This window comes from Mirounga leonina, unplaced genomic scaffold (genome assembly GCF_011800145.1).
Source record: "Mirounga leonina isolate KUSES-001 unplaced genomic scaffold, KU_Mleo_1.0 Mir_127, whole genome shotgun sequence".
NCBI classification, from domain to species: Eukaryota; Metazoa; Chordata; class Mammalia; order Carnivora; family Phocidae; genus Mirounga; species Mirounga leonina.
The window spans coordinates 23,564,178-23,584,678 of NW_023270316.1; the positions used below are offsets into that span (position 1 = coordinate 23,564,178).

The following is a 20,501-nucleotide window of genomic DNA, read 5'->3' on the forward strand; positions in this document are numbered from 1 at the left end:
GTTGATCTGTTGGCAAAGATTACCAGTTCCTTACAGGTATATCTGTTTACAGCTTGGAAAAACATATCTCTAGGTATTCAATTTGCAAAATATTCACTGAAAGAATATTTTATGCCAGATATTGCTTTAGGACTGGGATATGGTAGAGAATACAAGATAGTGAGGATACTGCTCATCTACAGCATTTCATTAAGGGAAAGGAAAAAACAGCAAAACTGCAGAAATATAAAACTGATGAGTGCTATGCTAAGTAATAAGTGCAATGATTTCAAACAGATAGGATGGATACTAATATGGACAGGCCAGAGGATACTTTCTAAAACTGAAACACAAATGCTAATGAGGATCTACTCATCTCACATTCAGAGACACCCTTCAAAGCACAAGGAATAGCCATTTCAAACCCCTAAATTGTGGAAGTAACTGGGCAATGTTAAGGAAACAAGAGATGTCCAGAGTGGCTGAAACATGACTCATGTATCAAAAATCTCTTATGCCCTCTCTCCAATTTTGTCTGCATGAGCCACCATTGATTATAGACAATGCTGTGGCAGCCAGCTTTGCCCAGATTTAACCTTGCCTCAGCTTTCTGCCTTAGCCTCATCAGCAATTCTAGCTTTTTTTTTTTTTTTTTTTTTCCTCCAAGGGTATTCTGATGAAATGGTATTGGACCCTACAGGAAACCTTGGCCCTCATGTACATGCATGCTGCAGCAGAGGGCTGAGACTCAGTGGGGGAGACTGAGAGCTGTATTTATTTCCTCTATTCACTTTTTAAAAAGAGAAGAAAGAGAGAAAGAGAGAAAAAAAGAAAGAGAAAGAGAGAGAAAAAGAAAGGAAAGAAAAAGAAAGAAAGAAAGAGAGAGAGAGGGAAGGAGGGAGGGAGGAAGGAAGGAAGGAAGGAAGGAAGGAAGGAAAGACTCTTTTCCCACCTCTTTATTTTTATCCCCTTCTTTCCACTAAGCTTTATTTTATCACAGACATAAGGAAGAAAAATAGTTTCTGTGGATTGCAAATATGGCTCAGGCCATTTTCTTTTACATTTGATGATGTGTCCTTTAAATAATTACTTCACAATATGATGAGTTTTTCTTCAGCTTTCAAGTGTCAGGTGGAAGGAAAAAAAAAAAAAAACCAACATGCCCTCCCATATTTCAAGTTAGTTGTCTGCTTCAGATTAATAACCTACCTATCTTCCTGTCAGAATGAGGTAGAGGTGGATATGGTAGATAAACTATACAATGAGAAATAGGTAAATAGAGATATTCCTGTCACTACCATCTTTCAGTTCCTCTTACCATCAGGAGGATGGTATCCCAGTATGGTAGGTGCATGAGGAGCAGGGGTTGAAGTGGAGAACGTCATCAGGAGGAGTAAAAGTATGAAAGACTTCAGATAGCTGAAGGATTCTGTGAGATGATGAGTGGGGACATTTGTCCCGTAGCCTTTTAAGAATTTAGGAGATTCTCGTGCCTGGGAAACACAGGATTCTTCTTGGGATTTGCCACTGATTTTGAATAATTAAAATATGTTTCAGCCTCTGTATTAAACACTCTGTATACATTATATCAATTATCCTATTCTTCGTTATTTTAATACCATTATTTTCTGCATTTGATGAACATGAGGGTGAATTGTTCCACACTCTAAAATCTGTAAAGAGACAAACATTTGAAGGTAGAGTCCAAAGGTGTAAAACTTTACATTTAAATTCAGGAATGGGAGAGAGAAGCTTCATGTGTTCTCTTAGATTTTTCTATTTTTTCATTATTTTTTTAAGATTTTATTTATTTATTTGACAGAGAGAGACACAGTGAGAGAGGGAACACAAGCAGGGGGAGTGGAAGAGGGAGAAGCAGGCTTCTGGCGGAGCAGGGAGCCCGACGCGGGGCTTGATCCCAGGACCCTGGGATCATGACCTGAGCCGAAGGCAGACACTTAACCACTGAGCCACCCAGGCGCCCCTATTCTTTTCATTATTATAAAGAAAATGGATTCAAGATTTTTCCAAGAATAAATACTGTGGTTTGATAAGAGACTCTCTCATTACCTCTATTTCAGTAAACTAAATATACTGAAGAAGGCATTAGAAGCTTAGAATCCCCTGAAAAGGAGTTAAGAATGGTAGTCACTTTAGTATTCTAAATCTTTGTATAGAAATTGATAAAAAAATTTTAAAGGCATAAATAAAAAACACAAGGGGCCCAGGTGGCTCAGTCACTTAAGCGTTTGCCTTTGGCTCAGGTCAGGATCCCAGGACTCTGGGATCCAGCCATGCACCTGGCCCCCTGCTCAGCGGAGAGCCTGCTTCTCCCTCTCCCTCCGCCCCTCCCTACGGCTCATGCTCTCTCTCTCTCTCACTTGCTCTCTCTCTCTTCAATAAATACATAAAATCTTTAAAAACAACAACAACAACAACAACAAAAACCCATAAATCAGATAAAGATTTTTAAGGAAATCACAAGTACAGTATTGTAAGTCTGGTATAGAACATAGTATTTAACTGATAATGTCTTTTATCTTAGATCACAAAGATATGAGTTGAACAGTACTCTATCATTAACCTAATTTCACATGGTACTCCTTCCTGATGCCTTTGAAATTATGGATGTGTAGAAAAACATTTTTCCCAAAGTCAGAATTTTCATCATCAGGATAATATAGAAAAAAACAAAAGTTGAAATTCAAGTTTTATGGTAGGATACCATATTGCATGATTAATTTTTCAAAGTTCAAATAGACCTTTTATACCATTATGCTTTAACAGTATCTTAATGCTTACGTCATCACAAAAATGAAGCTGATATCCATTTGCAGGTAGGTCCTATGGGTGGCTCTGTACATTGTTACATTTCAATGAGAGATCATTAGCTTTGCTCTTGTGAGCAAAGTTACCCAAAAATTCACTTTCCCAATAGTATCCAACCAAGATACTCTAATCATTATCCTTTCTTTTAGGAAATGTCAGTAAGATGGCAAGCCAGGCATCCATCACCACTCTGTTGGATCTTTATGTGGATAAAACTTGCCTTTAAGTTGCAGATGTCTCTTTAATCTTATAATGATTCAGAATTGTCCAACCGTACTCTGTTTTTAGACTTTTCACTAAAAGAGAAATCCACCCTGAGTCTCTTATTTTATTAACCTATTTGGCTAGATAGATCAAAGTTTTAAAAATAATAAGGCCAGGATTTCTATTACTTTATATATAATGACACGATTCCCCTACAGCTCTTGTGATTTCAGCACCTACAGAGATTAGAACATCATATTTTACAGTTGCCAATGTGCAAGTTTAAAACATAGTGTTATCCCCATTATGATATTTGAAAAGTTAAGTTCTTAAAAACAAATGGAAATGTTTCTATAAATCTAATTTTTATGAATACTGCAAGCAAATAATAGCTAAAATAAAATCACATCTGAAAAGATTGTATTTTTTAAATAAAATCTAAGCTTTTTAGTGACTACGTTTTTTTTATTACAGATTTTCTTTCCCTGCCAACACCCCAGAATCTCACAACTGAGTCGCTTTTCAGGGCCTTTTGCTTCATTATTTTTGTCTCCTTTTTCTGTTCCTTTCATTAAAACAGCAGAGGTCCATTTGCAGCCCCTGCTTGGCACTGCTGCAGGGATTTAAACTTTAACAAGTTCAAAGAAAACAAGAATTATAAGGAGAAGCCTTGGATTTATATAGATTCTTTTGAAGAGCTCAAAGTATGAGAAACCTTTCCCTTGGTCAGGGTTAACATTACAAAGTGTAGAACATGTAATCTCTGTATTCTTTTCAGCCTCTCATGCTTCTATGCATTTCCCAAAACACCTTATTGAAAATGGTGGTACAGTATCCGTCAAGGTCCCAAAAGGAAACAGATATCCACCCAGATTTTCAGGAGTCTTTAAAAAAGGAAATGTTTACAGGAGTAAGCACAGGGTTATGGGAACAACAAGGGGTGTTGAGGTACACAGATACTAATATGCCATTACTGACCTTGCATCAGAAAAAAAAAACAAAAAAACCCCCAAAAAACAACAGGGGGAAAAATCATGCCACTGAAGCCTAGTGAGAGAGAGAACCAGGAAGGGAGGCAGGGATGCTATAGAGGTAAGTGGATATAGCCACAGCCGGAGAGTGCTACCCACAGCAAGGAGGATAGATAAGGGCTGTCCCTCCTCCTTCCCTCTGATCCCTCAGGTGGCCTGCCATTAACCCAAATAACCAGAAGCCAGCCCTTATGGGAGCATCAGTAATGCAGTATGCAGAGGTGGGCCCCCAGGGGCACAATGAATGGTAAAGAATTAATATGGAAAGGTACAAAAGCAAAAGGCTCAGTGTGCCTTTGACATTTAGCTTTTTTTTTTTCCTTTGCTTCAAATTAAGAAAATCATATTCAATAGAGAGTAGATACAATTCTAATAAGTTATTAAATCACCATGGGATGATGCCAATTAAATCATTAAGCCACTACTAAAATATAAAATGTAACATGTGCTAGTTCCAGAACTCTTCATATCAGTTAAGAGAGAACTGCAGGGAGAGGAGGAGGGAAGAGCGATATAATAATGAGTGTAAGTTATGCCATAGAATGTCTTCCTAGCTGCTAAGATGTAAGGGGATGCACAACAGATGGAACATAACAACACAGGTATAAAGAAACTGGCAAACTCTTATTTCACGTAATTATACTTACACTGTTCCTTCCTTCCTCCTTTCCTTTTATTTTTTTGAAATTGGATTTTATCTACACTATCCAGAGGTGACTGAAGTGACTGAGCAGGATGCATATTAAAAAACACTTTTTTTTTTTTAAGATTTTATTTTTTCGATAGAGACACAGTGAGAGAGGGAACACAGCGGGGGGAGTAGGAGAGGGAGAAGCAGGCTTCCCACGGAGCAGGGAGCCCGATGCGGGGCTCAACCCCAGGACCCTGGGATCATGACCTGAGCCGAAGGCAGACCCTTAATGACTGAGCCACCCAGGCGCCCCTTAAAAACCACTTTAATACATTGTTTCCCTAACCTTTCAGACACATCTGCAGAGGTATAGCCCCTCTACCTTATTGACTCACCATAAACCAGTATTGACTCTAGACTTGAATTAATCAATGAAGCCAATCAGTTGGCCCCTAACTAATGTTAACACATTAAATTATAAATGCCCAATTTAATAGATTCAACCCTATCCAAGTTTATAGTGTCCATCTTTATATCATCCTTTTAGAATCTTTTTCCACTGCTATTCTCCAATGTCAGGTGATATAAGTTAGAAGGATCTAGTAAATCCTTTAGTGCCAATGTATCTCCTTTGGGAGCCAAACTTAAAATTGTTTCTCTGGATTGTGTTGGAGCTTAACTCCTGTTAAAATGCCTGGACACAGTGATGGGTAGGGATAGTGTTTTCTCTAATGGTTATTTCTAATAGTTTTATGTTGTGCTAATAATAAAGCATAATAACGATTATATGAGTGAGTTGTAGAAGAAATTGTGCACTTGGCCACTGAAGCAACATTATGTTAAAATTCTACCACTGGCATATAATTGTTATCTTTTAGTACCGGAATCTTTGTTTAGGGACCATTTACCGTGAAATGAGTATAAAAAAAAAAATAACATCAGTGATGTAATAATTCAAAAAAATGTTATAATTCAGCAAAAAAGTAAAAGCAGCCCCCTTTACATAGTTTTCTTTATAACAGGATCTAGGTCAAAGCTTGTTTGTTACAATTTTATTGAGGGGTGTGGTCCCAGGGACATAAGAGTAAGGGAAAGTGGGAAGTCCTACAGCAAACTTGCCCATAGATTTTGAACAAACATAGCTGACTGATTGCTTGGCCATGCTGGATTATCTCCTAAAAGATCATTCAAAACAAATGCATCTTGGAATAGCCCATCTAGGAGAGGAAAGGAAATAGTATAGCTGCTGGAAACTTCCAACTTCACTTCATTTGTTTAAATCTATACCCCCTTGCTTTCAGGGATGCTGGATCCATCCCAGGACTTTGTCACTATAGAGTCAGAGGACTTGGATACTGAAATTAGTTACTGAAATAATATTTTATTGTTTATTTGCTTCTTTTAATGCTTGCATAACAAACAAAAATAAAAGCTCAAGTGAATTCTCTTGATTGTAGACATAATTCCCCCAGAACCTCAAGGCACAAAAGCAACCTTTATCTTTTTCATAATTAGAATTAATTATATCAGGTAGCAGAATAAATCCAAAGTGACCAAATAGTAGTTTAAGCCTCCAGTTCAGTGGGACCCTTATTGTGTCCATTGGTGGAGGCACTGACCATCTGGAAATTTAACTCAAAGAGGCTAAGTTTTAGGGACAGAAAGCACACATTATGCAGGTGACTCATATAAGTGATGGTACAAGGAGTGATGGTACAAGGAATTACTTCTACGTTTCTCCATTGCTTTTAGATAATATATTCTTGCTACCAACATAGTGTTATCTGATTACCATTAGATTCATATGCCACATACTAGAAGACAGCACTCAAATCCCAAAGTATAGATCTCTGTAGCTGGCACCTTAGCTGAGCCGGTGGTGAGCTCTTACACCATTCTATCAGGCCAGTTGCCTCTGGATTCTGGGGAACAACATAAGATCAGTGACTTCTGTGGTCAAGAGCCTATTGTCTCACTGACTTGAAATATAATCAATGCATTAACGTGAGTGCATCTGAGGCAGAAGATGCTCATACCTCAAGCAGTCTGTAAACACGTTTATAATGGTACTTATGGAAACATTTCAGATAAGGAAGAAAAATTCTGTATCTACAGTATGTATTGATTGCTATAAGAACATAGTGTTTTCACTTCTAAGGTGGAATTGGTTAATTTAATCAACCTAATACCAGGTAGCTGAATGGATGGTGCACCAAAGAATCATGCTCAGTTTAGTACTCAGTGTTTGTTTGTAATGCTGATAGGGTTGACAGATTTAACACATAAAAATGTAGAATATACAGTCAAATTTGAATTTCACACATATAGCACATTTTTTTAGTATAAATGTGTTCCACATACTTATATTAAAACAAACAAACAAACAAAAAACCTATTGTTTACAATTCACATTTAAGTTGGCATCGTATATATCATCTGGCAATTTTAGCCGCTATCTAATTGGATATTCTAAAGTGCAAGTAGCAAGACCAGCATTGATGACAAGGTACTGGGATTTGAATTCCATTAACAGCCTCTATCACTGCCAAACTCAAAACTTTAGTAATGAGGTCCACTGGATAAAAACTGGAGTTGCATATGATAGAGGCCAGTTGTGATCCATGGGGCAAGTCATCCTGTTTGAGCTAGGTGACATTATTTGTGGAGCCCAGTGCAAAATGAAAACTTAGGACCCTCATTCAAAAATCCCTATGAATTTCAGAGGTACAGATCTGAGATTCAACAGTCTTGCACAATTCACAGCGCTGACCAGAGCACATACCCTCCCCAGTGTCTATCACCCAGTCACCCCATCCCTCCCACCCCACCCCCCACTCCAGCAACCCTCAGTTTGTTTCCTGCGATTAAGAATTCCTCATATCAGTGAGGTCATATGATACATGTCTTTCTCTGTTTGACTTATTTCGCTCAACATAATAACCTCTGAAACAAATAATGCAATATATGTTAAGAAAAAAAAAAAAGAAGAAGAAGAAGAAGGTAGCAGGAGGGGAAGAATGAAGGGGGGGAAATCGGAGGGGTAGACGAACCATGAGAGACGATGGACTCTGAAAAACAAACTGAGGGTTCTAGAGGGGAGGGGGGTGGGAGGATGGGTTAGCCTGGTGATGGGTACTGAGGAGGGCACATTCTGCATGGAACACTGGGTGTTATGCACAAACAATGAATCATGGAACACTACATCTAAAACTAATGATGTAATGTATGGGGATTAACATAAGAATAAAAAAAATCCCTATGAATTTCAAGGTGATAGCAGTGCATTAAACCAAATGTGGAGAAGCGCCTGGGTGGCTCAGTCGCTAAGCATCTGCCTTCAGTCAGGTCAGGATCCCAGTGTCCTGGGATTGAGCCCCCCATAAGGCTCCCTGCTCAGCGGGAAGCCTGCTTCTCCCTCTCACACTCCCCTCTCTCGCTGTCCCTCTCTGTCAAATAAATAAATAAAATCTTTAAAAAATAAATAAACAAAATGTGGAGCCTTCTGAATGTGGAGCCATATGTGACTATATGAATTACACATCCATGGAGTTACCCTGCTCCTGTCTATGTGGGTTTTGAGATACTCTTTGGGAGTAAATGTCCTCTGTTGGGAATTAATGTGAGACAAAATGATATTTATGTACACTTTATATCCATTCCCAAAGGTCCATCACTTAACTCTTTCCCCGGACTTCTTTGATCAGATCTCCCAGTATTTTTCTCTAGTGACTCCTAATCAAACTGGCCAAGCTACTTATCAGTGCCTGATAGTCAGTGTACATCGGTACTTCAAGCTGTCTCTCCCTCAAATTAATTTGATGGCCATGTTCATCCTAGCTCTGTCCAGTGGAAGGATTTCTCTTTACCACTGTCTTTTAATGACACTCATGAACAAGGATGTAAAATGGCAGTTCTTTCTGTCTAGTGCCAACATATTGCAATAATCCATCTCTTAACCAATGCCAAGGCTTTTTTAACTCTGTCGGTCATAGGAAATTCTCAATGAGGCCTGAGATATGAATTGAAAAAGAGGAACAGAAGAAAGTGACATGAGAGTCCAAGCCACCTATTTATATAATTTACTATGACTTCAGAATCTGTTTGAGCCTGAGCTCTAAAGCACACTTCCATCATATAATGAATTGCAACTATCCCTGCACAACTCTATGAAATGATGGATATACAGCTTGGGTTTCAGTCACTTATTGTCATTACTATAACCTAATAGCATATCAGGAGCTTTATCAAAGAGAAAAAAATTCTTGGTTATAAAAGTTGTTACCTTTCTCTAGAACACTAGGATTTCATGCTGTGACTCTCCTGTTAGGTTTTTCTGGTGACTGCACAGCATCCTTATCCACTATGCATACCTCAAGTACCATCAAATATGCTAGGCCATATTGATCAAGTGACAGGTTTGCTTTCCTTACAGCCTTGATTTGCTGCAGAGCATTTGAGTCCCACTCAAAACAACTACCTTCAGAGTTACCCAATAAGTTAGTTCTAGTTCTAGTCCCAAATGCAGTAGATGCTGTCTCCAAAATTCAAAATGCTTCATGAAACATTGTGCCTCTTTCTTTGACATTGGACCTGAGAGGTGCAAAAACTTGTCCTTTATGATAAAAAGCATATCCTAGCACCTCACAGACCACTGGACTCCTAAAGATTTCATAATTGTGAAGGGCAATTTAAGTTCTGCTGAGTTACCTGCCAACCTTTGGACACACCTTTTTCTAGATAATTTAGGATATTCGACACTCCCCATTCACTGGATCCAATTAACATGACATGATTAATATATTGGACTAATGGAAAATCTGGTGGAAGGTTAGGTTGAACAAAGTCCCTGGAGACTAAGCTGTAATAGAGAATAAAGGAATTAACAGCTTTGATACGAGACAATGAATATGTATCGCTGCCCATTCTAGGGAACCATTAATTGCCTTTGCTTTTGATTCTCCCTACTGATGAATATCAAGAAGTAATTATTCACAAATTCACTGCTCACATACCAAGTGCCAAAAGTTTTGTTGTTTTCTTCTGTAAAAAATAACCATGCCTGAAACAATTCCAGCTAAACAGCTACAACTGGAGCCAATACTTGGTTAGGTTTAGAGACATACACCTTCATATATCTGGCTAATGCACAGATCAGATAAGCAACTGAATGGGAAATATGGCATGACTACATTGGCAATCTTCAAGTCTCTGTTAGTGTAACTAATCACTGTAAGTCCCCGGAATGTATTATTTCTGCTGATTTACTATGTTGATAAAGTAGAGAGATTTGGGTCTAAGGGAAATAACCAAAGTTGTATAGGTGACCCATTTGTCCCAACTGTAAAAATAAATTAGGTAAAATATTTATCAGGTAGCCTCCATAAGCTCCAACTTTAACTGGAGAACTGCTGTGGCATTTCTTGTTCTTTAATGCCAGTATCAGCAAAAGTATCAAACATTTCTTTGATAGTCTTGTCATTTTTCTTTGCCTATACTAATTTTATTGAAAACACCTCCATGTCCTTTACTATTTCAGGATTCTTCCTCAAGGGGACCAGATCACAATTTCAAACAATAGGCTATGGATTTGTGAACATATTTAGATTTTTGAACTACATTAGATCTGAAAACTGGAAGAAGGACTACACTTTTCCATTACCATAGCTGCTCATTAGCTCTTGAGCTTATACAAATCAAATTTGCATTGTACAAATCAAAATATATAATAGTTGACTGGCTATCTGTCTCCTAGGAAAACCATCATCTATTTAGTCATCATCACAGAGTCCTAAAGATCAAGTTATCCTGATAGACACTCAGGTCATGCTACCCACTATGTATTAATTTTGCCCTCCTTGCCTCTGAAGGTGAAGTGTTGCTACTTGGTCTGCCTTTTCAAAATCCCACCATATCCACTGATTATTAGGTAGTACATTACATTATGCTCCTACTAAAAATCACACCCTGCAGAGAACAGCTGTCATCAAGATTCTCAGAGATGCTGCTATGTCCCTTGTCAGCAGATTCTTTATTATCTTAAATGAAAAGAATGTTCTCTGGACACTCCAAGACAACATAATCAGGTGGTAGGTTACCTGGTCTTACATAAAAAATCCATTATAGCATTCCCATTTCCTCTTACTTTAGACATTTTTGTCAATATTGTGGCCCTCTTCTTCACTTCTTAAAAGCATTCATAGCGTCCAGTGCAGATACCACATATAGCTACTGGAAAGGTCCAAGACTAAATATACAGAATTTTTTATAGAGTTGGCTCCAAGGGAGTATCAGGAGCCTAGAACTGCATATTGTGTCCAAAGATTCTGTGGCAAACTAAACTTTTCACTTTCCAGTTAGAAAACTATCCAAAGAGATCTAGTAGAAGATGTTAGACAAGGAAATGTGATTAAGTTTGGGGAATACATAGAAAGTGGGGTTTTGCTGTTGTTCCAGGAAGCAATTCCAGCTAAGGCACAGGCAGCTGTCTGCATGAGTAGAAGAAAGGAAAAAAATTGGCAAAGTAAGTTTTCAGGAAAGAACTGACTAAATTCTCTTGTCAAAGAACTAACCAAGTGGACATAGGTTTAAGGCAATTTTCCAAGCTATACAAACACAGACTGCTAATCAGGAAAGCAAAGCAAAAGTCATAACCGTGATACGAAGTAGCAAAGGAGCATAAGTTTTTTTTTTTTTTTTTTCAAGAATGTCCAATTGACAATAGCTTGTAAATTTTGTCTAGAACAAAAATAACATGGGCGCCTGGGTGGCTCAGTTGGTTGAGCGACTGCCTTCAGCTCAGGTCATGATCCTGGAGTTCCGGGATCGAGTCCCGCATCGGGCTCCCTACTCAGCAGGGGTCTGCTTCTCCCTCTGACCCTCTTCCCTCTTGTGCTGTCTCTCATTCTCTCTCTCAAATAAATAAATAAAATCTTTAAAAAAAAAAATAACAGTATCTTTGAACTTTACATATTGCTGATAATGAAAAATCTAAAACCCACCTATTTCAGGAACTGAGTTTACAATTATAGGGCAAGGCTAACACATATTTTGGCAAGTCTAAGAAAGTCAGAAACAAACAAAATCTTTCCTGTTCCTTAATTCTGCTTTTATACGTGTTTCTCTGAAAGAGAATTAAACAAAAATGTGAAATCATTTCTTGCCAAAATTTAAGAAGCCATACATTTTTTTAATAAATCCTTTGATATTTAGTTGATAGAAGGATACATGACATGCTAAAATTTAGAAAGAAAGAATACTTTTAAATAAATTTAAGCTCTATTATTTTGGGGATCTAATAAAGAAAAAATATATGTAATTAGCTTAATTCTCTTATTTATTTAATTTTTTGAGAGAGAGAGAGCACATAAACAGGGGGGTGGGGTAGAAGGATAGGGAGAGAGGGAATCTTAATCTTTGCATACAAGTCTGAACTCATGATAATTTTTGCCTTGAAGGTAGTTGTTTGGCTACTGAATAGATTACTTTCTAACTCTTAACAACTGGAATAATTCACATATGTTGTGTTACTTACAAATTAAAAGAAACTAATAAATGTATCAAAGTTAGGAAGTGAATTTGATCATGGGTATAAAATACACTCCTGCTTCCCCATTTTGTATGTGTGTGTTTTCTACAGGAATATAATGGTCATATACAAATTTTGAAATATGAAGTTTCAGAGACAGTTAAAACATGTGCTCAATCTGGCAAGTATTTTAAAAGGTTGAAAATATGTTTTATAGATCAGAACTAGGATGACTTATATGAGCAAAACTATATGAAAAACATTTAAAAAGTAAAATCCAAGAGTTTTATCAACTGATGGATATTGAGTGATGAAGGAGTCTTTTATCTTCCTAATAATTAGGAAATCTCACGCTATTTAAACTAGCTAGTATATTATGTTCTCTGCAACAGAACTCTAAAGGACACTCCATTCAGAGGGGGAATCCATGTGAAATAAAATGCTGAAGTTCAGGAAAATGGTTGTAACATGGAATATGTTGTGTCATGAAATTATATACATCAAGTATTTGAAACCAGAGGAAGTATGCAAAGGACATGGTACCTGAGAACAATATCAACTGCATTAGTCAGGGTTCTCCAGAGAAACAGAACAAATAGGATAGATATAAATATATAAGAAGAGATATTTTTATGCCATTGACTCTTGTGATTATGGAGGCTGAGAAGTTCCACTATCTGCCATCTGTAAGCTGGAGAACAAAGAAAGCTGGTAGTAAAATTCCTGAGAATTTTGAGGTGAGAAGCACTAGTATAAATCCAAAGTACAAAGGAATCCAAAGGCCTGAGAGCAGGAGTTCTGACGTCAGAGGGTAGGCAAAGATGGATATCCTATCTCAAGAAAAAGAGAAAACTAGCCTTCCTCCACCTTTCTGTTCTTTTTGGGTTTTCAGTGGATTCGATGATGCCCACCAACCTCCACTTTGGAAAAGATGGATCTCTTTACTCAGTCTACTGATTCAAATGCTAATCTCTGACACAGACATACCCAGAAATAATGTTTTACCAGCTCTTTGGTCATCTCTTAGCCCAATCAATTGACACAGAAAAGTAACTGCCATAATCATCCAAATGCAAAAAGTATATAAGAATAGGTGTAAGAGGGGAGCCTGGGTGACTCAGTCAGTTAAGTGACTGCCTTTGGCTCAGGTCATGATTCCAGGGTCCTAGGGTGGAGCCCCACATTGGGCTCTCCGCTCAGTGGTGAATCTGCTTCTCCCTCTCCAGAGCTGTGATCTCTCTCACTTTCACTCTCTCTCAAATAAATAAATAAAATCTTAAAAAAAAAAGAATAGGTTAAGAAATATAACAAGAGCGCATTTTTGTAAACTAGAGGAGAATAGAGTGTTACAGAAGCTCATAGAAGCAATAATACCTTGGATTTCAGAAAAGACCAATCAGATGAAGACTGAAGAAATCCAACATGATCATTCTGTGTGTGTGAGGGCCCTGTTGTTGTTTTTTTTTTTTTTTCTTTTTAAAGATTTTATTTATTTATTCATGAGAGACAGAGAGAGAGAAAGGCAGAGGGAGAAGCAGGCTCCCAAGGAGCAGGGAGCCCAATGCGGGACTCGATCCCAGGACCCTGGGATCATGACCTGAGCCGAAGGCAGATGCTCAACCACCTGAGCCACTCAGGTGCCCCTGTGAGGGTCCTATTTTTATGCAGAAGGAGAGTGAGTAGCAATGTCACGTTAAGCACAGGGAGATTTTTTTTTTTAAGTGGACATAAGTGATATTCCTCCTAACCTTAAATGTTTTGACTTTTTGCCAGCATATACTTAGAAAGGCCTTGAGGTAGGAGGCAGATGTGTGTGTCAATATCAACAAGGAGATAAAGTGTGGTGCATCCCAGGACAGAACCATCCATGGGAAAAAGAGGGAAGATTGATTCACAGCTCTATTAATACAGATTTAACCTTTTATAAATGTTACTAGTTTTTACCTGCACAACATAAAATGAACTCCACACAAATCTTCTTTAAATATTTTGAGATTCCTTTACTATAATTGTTATTTATAAAATAGGAACTCTAAAGGACTAAGACTTTCACGTATTTAAGTGGAAGTATAAACTATTATACTTAAAAAATTTTGTGCATGAATAAATCCTCATTTGAATATCTTTGGTTGGGGATTGTTCAGAATACATAGCTCAGAGAATATGGCATGATTTCCAAGTTTCAGTTTGTTTGTGAAAGCACCCAACCATATAGAAGAGTGGCTAATGATTTCTTGCTTAAATGTGCAATAAAATTACTAGGGATGTGAAACTCAACAACAGCAAATAAAAACATTTCCTGACAGCAAAATAAATGACTAACATACTTGAAAATGAATACATAGTTATTCAATTTGCTCTAGATTTAGCTGTGTTGCATTCAGCAGGAAGTTGTCACAGAGAAATGAAGCTGCAGGATACACAGATGGCCCTGCTTCTTGTAGGAACAGACATCTGTATCCATCCACGGCAGCAGATCAGCAGTTTCTTCTAATTATTTTCTTGAAAATTTCTAAATTACTTATATTCCATCTAGAAAAGAGAGATGAGTTCATATTTATCTTAAACTGTTGGCATTATATTAACTGGATTGCTTTGAAGCATAATTATTATTCTATTGATATAATAAAATCACTAACATCATTTAATTCATTTTATTCTCATATGAATCCTGCAAGGTAGTTAGGAAAGGTTTTATTATAAATATTGATATTTTAGGAAGCTGACCCAGGAAGATTAAATCATTTAGCCAACATTATTCAACTTATTAATTGCAAGCCAAGAATTAAAAACTAATCATTTGATTATAAAATTATGGTATTTTACTATAGTTATCATTAATGGTGGAATATCATGTGCTGAAATATGACTAAAATAGGCTTAATATTGATTAAAATAAATCAACTAAAAATTTTGGTTTAATGAAAAAATGGTCCAGTATTTCATCAATACCATGATGATTTATAATTTTTCTTTCCTTTTTTGGCTTTATAGAATTGAAGGTGTAAAAAAATATTAAAGCAGTAAAGAAACAGAAGAGAGAGAGAGAAATCACAACTTATCTTTACTTCGTCCATAAGATAAACTTCCATTAGCTAGCTAACATTACCTTGAAAATGTGATTATGACCTTTTTGACTAAACAGAAGAGTTGAAGCTATACTGTAAAAATAAGAATAAGAAATAATTTGGCACTGTAAAGTCTTGGAGCTTCAAGAATATATAATAGGAAGGCAATTTGATTCTTAATTTTCTTTTTAATATTATTTTTTTTATTTTAGAGGTAGAGAACATGGGGGGCTGTGGAGGGGCAGAGGGAGAGAGAATCTTAAGCAGACTCCCCACTGAATGTAGAGCCCTATGCGTGGGGCTTGATCTCAACACCCCGAGATCATGACCTGAGCCAAAATCAAGATTTGGGGACATTTAACCAACTGAGCCACCCAGGTGCCCCAAGGCAATTTGATTCTAATTGTTACATAGGATAAGCTGAGACAGGAAATTCTCAGTTACACCTTTATGCCTAAGCTTTTATTTCTCAAAAATATCCAATTTATGACTTAAAGAGAAGATATACTTGCTTTAAAGGTCTACACGATTTTGCATATTGTAACATTTATGACTATCATATCTTTCCCTTATTCCATCATTTTGAAGTTCTCAGACCTCTCTTCTAAGCTCAGTTCATATTTTGAAAACACTTTTCCAATTTATTCCCCAAACCACCAGTGCAATACTTTCTCCTTCTTGATGTATTTTTTGTGTTCTATACCTATCTCCTATAATGGACATTGTGGTTGAATGCTTATTAGTAGTAGTAGTATTATCATATACTTTCTACTCCCATTGTGTATCACCAATGCAATTCTAAGTTCCAGGTAATTTTGGCTCTCTATCCTTCCTGCCTTTGCCACTTCGACAGTGAGTAGAACTGTATCACTCTGGACAGAGAAAAGAGAGAAATAATAAATGTTTTACTTTATCACTGAATCATTATTTCAATTAAACCTGAATCTCATCTTACCTCTGTATTTTCTCTTTTGCCTTAATGGGTTTTCAGTTATACTCAGGCCAAAGCATCATAAAAAGTAAACACTTACTATGTTCCAGGGACTATTCTTAGAACCTACATTACAAATTAACATCTCTATGAAGTGAGGAACAGTTATTCCCATTACTGCAATGAGGAACTGAGGGATAGAAAGGTTATACCCTTGCTCAAAGACATATAACTATTAAGTAAGTGGCAGGTAAGGATTCCAATTAAGGCAGTTTGGTGAAATATTCAAAGTCTTGAATAATATGACATATTGCTTCCGTTAGCTCACATTTTACTCTGTATTTGTGTCTATGCCCCCTTCAGTTCTTATAGTGCAGGGGATTTTTTTTGTTGGTCTTTATTGTTCTGTGCATTTCTACCATTCACATCATACTTGGAAACATAATCAAGCAAAATTATTGTTATGGGTAAAATGAGACCTGTTCTTTCTGCAAGTGAAAAATTACAAAGTAATGATTACTAGTAGAATGTTTCAGTAAAAAAGAAAACCATTACCTGAAGAAACTCAAGATTATTTTGTTTGTTTCTATCTGCTCCCTTCCCCAGGGGCATTGGGCCTAAACATTCTCTAGGGGTTCCCATCAGAGTTGGAAAGATCTTAGTTTTCAGGAAATAATATTTGAATAGCCTGTTGGTCAACTGTGGGCCCCAGCCAGAACACTTGATAATGTATTATTCAATTTAAAAAGCATTAGTATGTGATAACTATGTATTGAATGTCATGCTATGGGGTCTAAATAAAGTTCCTTTCAGTATTTTATTTTCCTAATCTATAGGAGGTTATTTGGGAAATCTTGTTAAAGATTGGCCTGAAGCAATATTCAGATACAACTCAATGTCTCACAAAAATCTGTTATAGCTATGGACTTTTGAATTATTCCTCTATAAGTAATATCAGACACAATGGTTTTAATGGTTGGCTGGTTCAATGGGTTTGATTTTTAGGATTGGAAAGAATATGGAAGAGAAGGGAGTATAAACATTTGTGAGAAAAGAGAACCCAGTTGAATATTCAAATACATGTTTTGCTATAAATACAGTTAATTCTAGTTCTAAAATTTAGTTGCTGATTTTGTTGATGACTAATCTTTTTGCTTAAGGCTTAAAACTATTTTTCCTGACTGTGAGAATACTATGAATTGAAGACTTAAACCGTTACTAGCATAAATGTTTTCTTTTCCCCATTGAACTCTTTATCACAGGAAATGTTAATTCTTTTTACCTGAGGCATTACTTAGTAATTAAAGAAAAGTGGTTTCCTAATGCTAATTTCTGTAATAAAAAGGAAATGTATGAACCATTAAGTTGAAAATTGTAGTGATAATAAAATGTACATTTCACACGTCTCACCTAGAATAATGGTTTTCCTGCTTTTTAAAATAGAATACTAAAAAGAAGTTACGGCTTTTTCATTTTATTTTCTCATACAATATTTATTCCATGAAAAGACTAAATATGCAAATTGCTTGCTTTATTTTTTTTAATTTTGTGAGCTTCCTTTTTTCTTTAGAACTTTGTAGATTTCCACATACATATTTCATATGTATTTTGTTAGATTTATGCTTAAGTATTTCATTTTTTTAATTTCTTTTTTTTTTCTTTTTTACTTGTAGCAAGAATTACAACCAAACACTACTTATTGGGCCAGAGACCCTGGTGGTGTTGGTGAAAGTCTTGCCCCTCATGTAGCACACTATCTACACTTGTGAGTTCATCAGCCAACCAGTGGCCTGAACTCAAGCTTTAAAAATGTGCTGTATTTATTTTTTGTGGCAATATGAGTGGTGCTGTATTTTTAATTTCAACATCAACATCAACTTACTTAGTGATAACATATAAGAAGCAATTCATTTTTTAAACATACACTTTGTATCCTGCAATATTGCTACTATTGCTTTATTTGTTCCAGGGTATTTTTGTTGTTTGAGATTTTCTGCACAGACTGTTGTCATCTCTGAACAAAGACAATTTCATTTCCTCCTTCCAAATCTGTTTTGTTTTTAGGATAAAAGTTTTATTCCTTTTCTTGTCTAATTGTAGTAACTAGGACATCCAGTAAGATTTTTTTTTAAAACAGACTTATGTATTTCTTTTAGAAAGTGGAGGGAAGGGCAGCAAGAGATGGAGAGAGTCTTAAGCAGACTGCACTGAGTGCAGAGGCCGAAATGGGGCTCAATCTCATGACCCTGAGATCACAACCTGAGCTGAAACCAGGAGTCAGACACTTGACCCACCATGCCACCCAGGTGCCCCGCCAATAAGATCTTAAAAAAAAAAAAAAAAAAAAAAAAAGAGCAATGAGTGAACATCTTTGCGTTGTTACCGATATTCATTAGAAAGCTTCCAGTTTCTCTGGACTCCGGGAAGCAAACTGAGAGTTATAGAAGGGAGGGCGGTGGGGATATGGGTTAACCAGGGGATGGGTATTAAGGGGGATATGTGTTGTGATGAGCACTGGGTGTTAGGCGCAACTAATGAATCATTGACCACTACATCAAAAACTAATTATGTACTATATGTTGGCTAATTGAATATAATAAATAAATATACATAAAAGAAAGCTTCCAGTTTCTCAAGTTAAATATGATGTTAGTTATAGAGGAATATTTTTTTTTTGTAGATGTTATTAACAAATTGAGGAAGTGTCAAACTCCACTGCTCAAGTTCTCTATTGTTAGTTTGATGATAGTTTTATTATAAATACAGGTTGGAATTTGGCAAATGCATATATTGATATGATCATATGATTTTTTCATAACAATAAAAACAAAACATTATGAATATTATCAGCAGTTACAACAATATTAATTAAATAGTTAACATGTTTTAAAACTGGGTTAGGCCCACTCACATGGCCCATTTTAATTAATCATATCATTAAACCAATGTTTCAGATATTATTATCATCTACTTTTTAGAGATGGTGAAATTTAAGTTCATAGATGTTAAGTATCTTGTTCAAGAGTCACAAAGCAGGTAAGTGGTGCAATTGTTTATGAATTCAGAGATCCTAGTTTTAGAAGAAACTTCTAGTCACTATACTATTCAAATTTGCGCATTTCTGAACACCTCATTCACAAGTATTTTTTAAATGTTTTATTTACTGTGTTTTTATTGATATCCTAGAAATCAGGAGGCAATTATGTTATTATCATTTTATAAAAAGTTCATGGAATCCTCAATAGCTATTCAACAATCTAAAGTGAATAAAAGGAAGAGGTTCTTCATGAGCAGCAAATCTACCTTATCTGTATGTATCAAAGTCACACCATCACTGTCATCATCAAAACCACCACCAGCATCTGTTGGCCATTTGGATGTCTTCTTTGGAAAAATGTCTGTTCATGTCTTCTGCCCATTTTTTGATTGGATTATTTGTTCTTTGGGTGTTGAGTTTGATAAGTTCTTTATAGGTTTTGGATACTAGCCCTTTAACTGACGGGGGGAAATCGGAGGGGGAGATGAACCATGAGAGACTATGGACTCTGAGAAACAAACTGAGGGTTCTAGAGGGGAGGGGTTGGGGGGATGGATTAGCCTGGTGATGGGTATTAAAGAGGGCACATACTGCATGGAGCACTGGGTGTTGTATGTAAACAATGAATCATGGAACACTACATCAAAAACTAATGATGTAATGTATGGTGATTAACATAACATAATAAGATAAAATTAAAAAAAAACAAAACACCACCAGCACCACTACTACTCTGTAAGCCTAAAAGTTCCTTAAAAATTAAGCTCATGAATACTTTATTATCCACCCTTTTTAATAAGCAAGAGACTGTGAGTGTCTAAATTGATGGTTCATAGTATGATACACTCATTAATTAAACTGTGTACTTGTTTTGTTAAGAAACAAATAGAAAATATTGCCTCAGGTAGCAAATAAAATAGTGATTCTCACATTTCACAGGAGAGTTTGATATTTGTCTTTATTGTCACTTGATTCTGAGAGATGTTTTTGAAATTTATATTTTTCTTCTTTTGGAACATTAGGAGAAACAAGACTATGGAGGAATAGAAGAGAAAGACAAATTCTTTATTATTATGGCTCAACATAATTGGAAACCAATTTTGGAAAGATAATTTCATTAAGACAACTCTATATAGATGGGTAAGTCTATATGGGTTACAATAATATATTGTCTCAGCATTAACATGAACATTGTTAACAAATGTTCATTTCTTTCTTCCTTTCTTTCTTTCTTTCTTTCTTTCTTTCTTTCTTTCTTTCTTTCTT

At 36.3% G+C, this 20,501-nt stretch overlaps 1 non-coding gene across 1 annotated transcript; it reads right to left on the reverse strand.

The window, feature by feature from the left end:
• Positions 1-17,863: 17,863 nt before the first annotated feature.
• On the reverse strand, positions 17,864-18,016 carry LOC118009714. Its single transcript, XR_004678999.1, has one exon. It is a non-coding gene; the product is annotated as a small nucleolar RNA SNORA62/SNORA6 family (small nucleolar RNA).
• Positions 18,017-20,501: the final 2,485 nt, after the last annotated feature.